This window comes from Hydra vulgaris, chromosome 04 (genome assembly GCF_038396675.1).
Source record: "Hydra vulgaris chromosome 04, alternate assembly HydraT2T_AEP".
NCBI classification, from domain to species: Eukaryota; Metazoa; Cnidaria; class Hydrozoa; order Anthoathecata; family Hydridae; genus Hydra; species Hydra vulgaris.
Window position 1 is genome coordinate 29,815,001 of NC_088923.1, and position 7,862 is coordinate 29,822,862.

General features: G+C 25.5%; 1 protein-coding gene across 2 annotated transcripts in view; it reads right to left on the reverse strand.

The window, feature by feature from the left end:
• LOC100206649 (protein ABHD13) overlaps positions 1-3,888 on the reverse strand; it is a 37,783-nt gene extending 33,895 nt beyond the window's left edge. For both annotated transcript variants that reach the window (XR_010638170.1, XM_065796016.1), the window contains exon 1: positions 3,751-3,888. The gene's annotated coding sequence lies outside the window, so the exon portion shown is untranslated. The remainder of the gene's footprint in view (positions 1-3,750) is intronic.
• Between the last annotated feature and the right edge of the window lie 3,974 nt (positions 3,889-7,862).

Genomic DNA, 7,862 nt, shown 5'->3' on the forward strand with positions numbered 1-7,862 from the left:
AATGCACTTTTTTTTCTATCAAACTTTGAATTATTTAAATTAAATTTGTTTTAAAAATCTTTTTAACCGTCTTTGAGCATTGTTAATTTACTTTTTTAACGAAATTTTAGAAGCCTATTAAAAAAAAAAATTTTAAGTTTTTAAATACATTTTTTTAAACAGAGCAATTGTTATGTTTATTATCTCTATTGATTCGTTTTAACATTGGAAAATTGTAAAATAAATAACAATTTATTTTCTTATTTTCCTATTATATAAGTATTGAGAAAAAACATCAAGTATAGCAAAAACATTTTTAAAAGAGAAAAGACACAAAAACAAATAAATGTAATAAACAAAAAAACATAAGAAAAAAAAATAACATAATTTCTTATAGTTCTAGTCTACATAGAAAATTAGTTTCTAAATTATATGAACTAATAAAAATCGTGAATAAATTGCATAGCAAAGCTATCAATTGTGGTTAAATTGTTAATGATTAAAGATAATATTTTTTACAACAATGACTCTAAAAAAAAGAATACAATAGTTGTATAAAAATTTTATTAAAAAAAAATTTAATTTACTTTTTTAACTATCAAATTTCCTAGTTTATCTAATTTAACTTGATATTTTGTTACAACTTTGTTTCCTTTTTTAAGGATTGTTTTTTTTTTTCTTAGTAGATAAGTTTAGGTTTTTGTTGCAAATTATTAAAAGGCTTTATAAGTTAAAAGATAGGATTTGCCGTGGTCAGTTTGTCTAAAAAAATTATTTTAATCATGGACGAACAAAACGTGCGACTGCACACGCTTCCTGGGAAGGATATATATATATATATATATACAAGTATTTTAAAAGCAATAATAAAGTGATTCTTAAAAGAAAAAAAAAAACACTATATTTAAATACTCTTCTTATAAAATTATAACTTAACTCTTAGTTTTTTAAATGTAAAAAGCACAGCCTCATTTTAAAAAATCTTCTTCTTATAGAGATATTTATGACAAACTTTATAAGGTAAATATCTTAAACAGTAAAGAACATTCCATGAACTTGAAGTTTGTTTTTTTTAAATCAACTTCATGCTAGACATTTGCACATTTGTTGATTTGTTGAGCCATGAAATGGTGTATTATATTTCAGTCTTTTATCTTTCAATTCCTATATGTGCTTTACCAGCATGGTGTCTTTTGAATGCTTTTTATTATTTAAGTATTACTTATAAATTAAAGTTTATTATTCTCAGCATTTATTTCTGAAAGCTATAATTAACAAAACATTGTGTAAAATAAAAAAACTTGATAAGTGATTTCTATCAATCTATTATTGCTCTGTTCTTTTAAAAATATTAAGCACTCAATTTTTTTTAAAGAATATTTGTAGAGCACATTTAAAATTATTTGAATTTTATTTTATGCAAAAATAAAAACATCAGCAACTATGTTTTATGTTTCTTAATAGAGTTTGTTTTTTCAAATTTTAACTTTTTTATTTTTATTAAGACATAGGCACATAACATTTAATGGATTGCTTTATTAGTTAATATACATTCATCAACTAATATTAAAATAGATACAGCAGATTGGACATAAACTAATACAGCAATAGACAGCAGAGTGGACATACATAAACAAATATAGGAATAGACTCAGCGGAAATACATCAACTGATGTAGCCATAAACAAAGCTGAGTGTACTTATGTGTGTGTGCACTTTTTAGATTTTTATTTGATTATTAGTATTTGCTTTAGAATCAATTAGCTGAATGAATACGTTCTACAAAAATAAATATTGTAAGCTTTCTTGCATTTTAATGACCAAAAAATATGTATAAGATGAAAGTCATTGTTACTTCTTTGAAAAAATATTTTCAAATATTTTTGAAATATCCAGGGATACTGTAATAGTGACTTAGCATATTCCACTTATATTGTACCCATTACACATATTCGAAACTCTAAATACCAAATTAATAATGTTAAGACAAAAGTGATAAAATACCATCTTGCTATACACTATTCCTGGCACTAAAACTAGAACTTAGCTTTCTGCCAACAGATACATATTTTAGTTACAAAAATATAAGTAAGCTCACTTTGTTTTCTCAATATATTTCTTCATGTAATAAGTTTCAAAACAAAAGCAAGTAAGTAGTGTTATCAAAATTTGATAACATTTCTTTCGAAATTTTTTAAAAAGCATTTGACAAATGCTTTTTAAAAAATTTCAAAAGAAACCTAGACATGTAGTAGTTAACAGCTTTGTTTATTATTTGCATAATTTTTTATACCTAATAATATAACAGCAATAGCCCTTTAACTGTTAGTCGGCATCAGTTAATCAGTTAGATCAGCAACTAGAATATTTTTAAAAACTAAAATAGAGAATTTGCAGAATTTTTTAATGTGACTGAATTTTTTCAGCAAGGTGGGCTTTGGGTAAAAGATTATTACATCAGTACAACAACATCTGTAGAGTAGTCCAAGATCATCTGTACAGTTTTTTCCAAGATCATTTGTATTTTTTTTTACTCTAACAACATCTGTCCAATATCGTCTGGAAATTCAATGACCCCTAACAACATCTTTACAAAGATGTAACAACAACTGGTAATTTTTCTCCGAGTCCAATAACATCTTGAAGAATTTCCTCCAGGAGTAATTACATCTGAAAAAAATCTTATATGTAGGCCCGTCTATACACATGTCCAGCATAGGCAGCCGCTGTAGGGCCAGGGTTTTTAGAGAGGCCAGCCAACAAGAAATTAATAACTTTTTTAAGTTAACTTAAAAAAAAATTTAATAAATTATAAAAAATTAAAATAAAAAGGCAGAATATTATATTTTGAATCTATTTTTTAAATCTTGAATCTATTTTTGAATCTATTTTTGAATAGTTGTGATATTTTTGAATAGTTTTATAAATTTTGAATCTAATTTTAAATTTTGAATCTATTTTTAATAGTGTTTATATATTTGCATATAGGAATTATGTGCTTAAACATCAAGGTAGCCTTGAAATAGCTGAATAATGATAAAACGCATGAGCGGAACACCATATTAGAAGCTAGTAGACTATGGCATTGTAAAAAATGGAACTAGCTGGAAACATCCGTCGTGATAGTCATCTGAATTATTAAAAACGAATAAAATATAAAATGTTCAACAAAGTGAACAAAAAGCTTCAAGCCGTTCAAATTGATTTAAAAGTGGCAAATAAACTGTATAGCTCTTTGTTTATTTTCAGACAGAAGATCAATCTATATCAAGTTTTAAAAAAATTGAAAAAGAAGCTGTGATATCAGTAGATACCCAAAAATCAAAGAAAATGTTTGGAAGTTTATATTGGAAAAAATTAAATACAAAAACTCAATTATAAAATTGACTTTTTGTATTTAATTTTCTTATATAGTGAATTAAGAAAAAAAGATTTTTAACTCACTACATTATGCTTGGGTATGGGATTTTGATAGTTGAAAAGTAATACTTCTGATAGATGCATGTTGTAAACTAGCAATTGAACTTAGTAAAGTTAGTACTTTTATCTTATGCTAACCTTTTATTAAGAGCTTTCTGCAATATATGCTCTAAAATATTTCATATATTTTTATGTAAGAACTTTCTTCCCATTAATCAAAAGTTTTGTGTTATCAATCTTTTTTTACAGAGGGTAAAAAATAATATTTTAAATTTTGTCTGCACATTGTATGTTTAATTAAATTACACATTGCTTGAAAATCCTTTTTCCTTATATTAGCTTTATCATTACCTCATGTCGCTGCTACCACACGACAAACATCCTTTAGCTTGTTGTTACCAATATAATTTACAAAACTCCACTGCTTTTGGATCTTAATTAACTAAGTCAACATAAGCAGCTGCTTTATAGCTTTCTGCTATGGCATCTGTAAACAGATTAAAAGATATATTTATACATTACAATAGGATGACTAATCTTTACTCATAAAGAGCTATTTATATATATATATATATATATATATATATATATATATATATATATATATATATATATATATATATATATATATATATATAATTTATAGTTAAAATTAAATGTAATAATGATTCAATTAAAATACAGGAAACATACTAGAGTGATATGAATCTTAGTGCAAATAAACTTCTCTAACCCCATATTTTTATAAATGATTTATGATAGAGAAATTTATCTTAACTTAAGAATCGTATAAATACATATGCTTTTAATTAAAGGAAAGTACTTGCTGTTAAAGTTTTAAAAATTTCACTAAAAAATGCTAATATTTACTCTTTTAACACACGGCTATTATTAAATTCCAAGTCAACTTTTTAACAAATATAAACAGGTTAGCAATATAAAGTTAAGTCAAAAGTACGCCTCGTTTTCAAAATCGAAACGGTTGCCGTAATTATAGTTTGCGTACTTTTAACCTCTAAAACAAATGTTGTATCATTATATTACCAATATAGAATAGACGACACAGGTATAACTCGCGTTGTACCTTTGACTTCTATTTTATGATTTGTATTTTTAACATCGCTATTTTCGGCAGCTGTACTTTTGACTTCTATTTTATGATTCGTATTTTTAACATCGCTGCTTTTACTAGCTGTATTTTCGACTTCTATTTTATGATTTGTACATTTAACATTGCTACTTTTGGTAGCTGTACTTTTGACGTCTATTACATGATTTGTACATTTAATACCACTAGTATTATAGCTGTACTTTTGACTTCTATTTTACGATTTGTATTTTTAACATCGCTACTTTTTGTAGCAGTACTTTTGACTTCTATTTTATGATTTATTCTAGCAGTACTTAAAGTACTGCTAGAATAAGTACTTTTGACTTCTATTAAATGATTTGTACTTTTAATATCGCAAGTTTTATAGCTGCACTTTTGACTTATATTTTATGATTTGTACTTTTAATATCGCTAATTTTATAGCTGTACTTTTGACTTCTATTTTATGATTTATACTTTTAATATTGCTACTTTTGGTAGCTGTACTATTAAACTCTATTACATGATTTGTACTTTTAATATCGCTAATTTTATAGCTGTACTTTTGACTTCTATTTTATGATTTATACTTTTAATATTGCTACTTTTGGTAGCTGTACTATTAAACTCTATTACATGATTTGTACTTTTAATATCGATAGTTTTATAGCTGTACTTTTGATTCTATTTTATGATTTATACTTTTAACATTGCTACTTTTGGTAGCTGTACTTTCGAATTCTATTTTATTATTTATACTTTTAACATTGCTACTTTTGGTAGCTGTACTTTCGACTTCTATTTTATAATTTGTACTTTTAACATCCTAATTTTATAGCTGTACTATTGACTTCTATTTTATGGTTCGCATTTTTAACATCGCTACTTTTGGTAGCTGTACTTTTGACTTCTATTTTATGATTCGTATTTTTAACATTGCTACTTTTGGTAACTGTACTTTCGACTTCTATTTTATGATTTATACTTTTAACATCGCTACTTTTGGTAGCTGTACTTTCGACTTCTATTTTATAACTTGTACTTTTAACATCCTAATTTTATAGTTGTACTTTTGACTTCTATTTTATGATTCGTATTTTTAACATTGCTACTTTTGGTAGCTGTACTTTCGACTTCTATTTTATGATTTATACTTTTAACATCGCTACTAAAATGACTTAAAGACGCCACTAATCAAGCAGAAATGCGAAATGATGAGAGCTGTTCAAGTTGTATGGCCCAAAATACCAAATCACTTGAATATAAAGAAAATTTATATTTTTAAAATAAAATAACACATAACAAATAGCAATAAATAGTTTTGGAATGTTACCAATAAACAAAGTATTAAGTTAGTACCATAATAATATTGAATTTCTCTATTTTGTTGGCTTATGATCAATAAAGTAAATTTGGAATCATCAAAATATACTAAATTAAAACCATATTTCCACAGTAGGCAAACTAAAACAAAATAGTCGAACATTACAAAATGGCAGAACTGAAGAATTAAATAAACAAACAAATTATTAAAAAGTAGACTATAAAAGTCTACTTTTATTAGTAATTCAATCTTTGAAGCATTTCAGCAAGCTTCCAACAATAGCAGTAATAAATATTATAAATATATATACATAAATAAATAAAAAGTAAATATTAAAAAGTATTTTACATAATAATAAAAAACATAATTGAAGCTCATTTATTGCTTGAATAAATTCAATTAGGAATTTTTTTAACATTTTCACTTACCAAAATTATGACAAATGTTTATCAACTTTGAAAAACAAACCATAACAATCTTTTATTTTAAAAAAAAGTTTATAGACCTCAGAGACGACTATAGACTAATAGCAATAGAGAAGCAATATTTATCAAAACATATAACTCTATTAAACATTATTTTGAATTTACAAAGCAACTGACAAAATTATAGTACATAAGGCAAATGAGAATCTGATAAAGTCGCAAAGCCAAAAGATAAAACTCTACATCAATGTAACTATAATGAAGAGTGCAAACTTACATTGCCACACTGCAATGTAAAGTTTCAATGTTTAATCCATCTTTAAGATCTAAATTTATAAGTAACAATCACACTACCAATATCTTGGTTAAAATTGAATGTATTCAATTTTAATCAATGAGGATACATACCTGAAAAAGTTGAATTTTTCCAAAACTCAAAATTAAATTTATTCATTTCATTATGATAACTTGTAAGAATTCTTACTATTTATAATAAATCATGTTAAAAAAGGCTATTGAAATCAAAAGAAAACTCTGTTTTATTGTAAAGAATAGTATTATTTAATACAATAAATAATCATGAAACTGCACTTGCAAAACAATAACAAAACCATGATGATCTACGGTTCTTTAAAAAGAAGACAAAATCTGGAATGTTTTCACACATTCTGTGGAACCACTGTTTACACCGATTACACTGCGCCATTTGTTTATTTTTGTTTTGATTTTCTATGGGATTCCAAGGCATCCTACAATTTCAAAACAGTTCAATTAAAAAGTTTTTTTCAAAGCATCTCTTGCAACTTGCTAACAATTGAGGGAACGAAGAAACTTTATTAACTTTAATGCAATGTAACATATGTGTCCTCATTTCTGATATAGAAAATGTTACATTGTCTGGTTTTGTTTTTGCACTTGCAACATGATATATTAAAGTAATAGCAAAGATACCACAATCCTCTCCATTTGATTGTTGTTGCACTGGTAATACGCAAAAAGTTAACTTGTCATATGTGCATTTCATGATGGCACATATCTGTTGTATTATAAAATTAGCAACTTTACCATGAAATAAACTGTCCATCAAGAAAACCTTACCAGGTTTACAACCATATGTTGAAACTGCTACCCAGTGATTATAACCATCATGCAAAACTTAAACAAAGGGTTTATTTATGTAGATACTGAAAGCAAGATTTTGCCCGAGTACAGTGTCTTGAAGGTCATTTACTTCTTTGAATTGGTCTTTTATCATGTTTTGAAGGATATTTATAACATTCATTGTTTAATTTATCTGAAAAGACGCTCTGACCAAGATTTATTTTACTTATGCAGTATCTTTGATCTGTATCTACATTTTCCTCATCACTAAAATTTATTTTTTATATTTTATATATTTATATATTTATTAAACACCCACTATACAAGTATACAAGGTAAATTAGAGTTTTATACATGATAATTATAAAAATCCTTGAATTATTATTATTATTATTTTATTATTATCTAGGAATATTTTTTTCAAGAATATCCTTGAAGATTGTTCTTTGTTCTTTTGAGTTCCAGCATTCAACTGCACATTTTAGGGTTTGAAGATCCGTTTCAGGAACTAAATTTTTTAAGC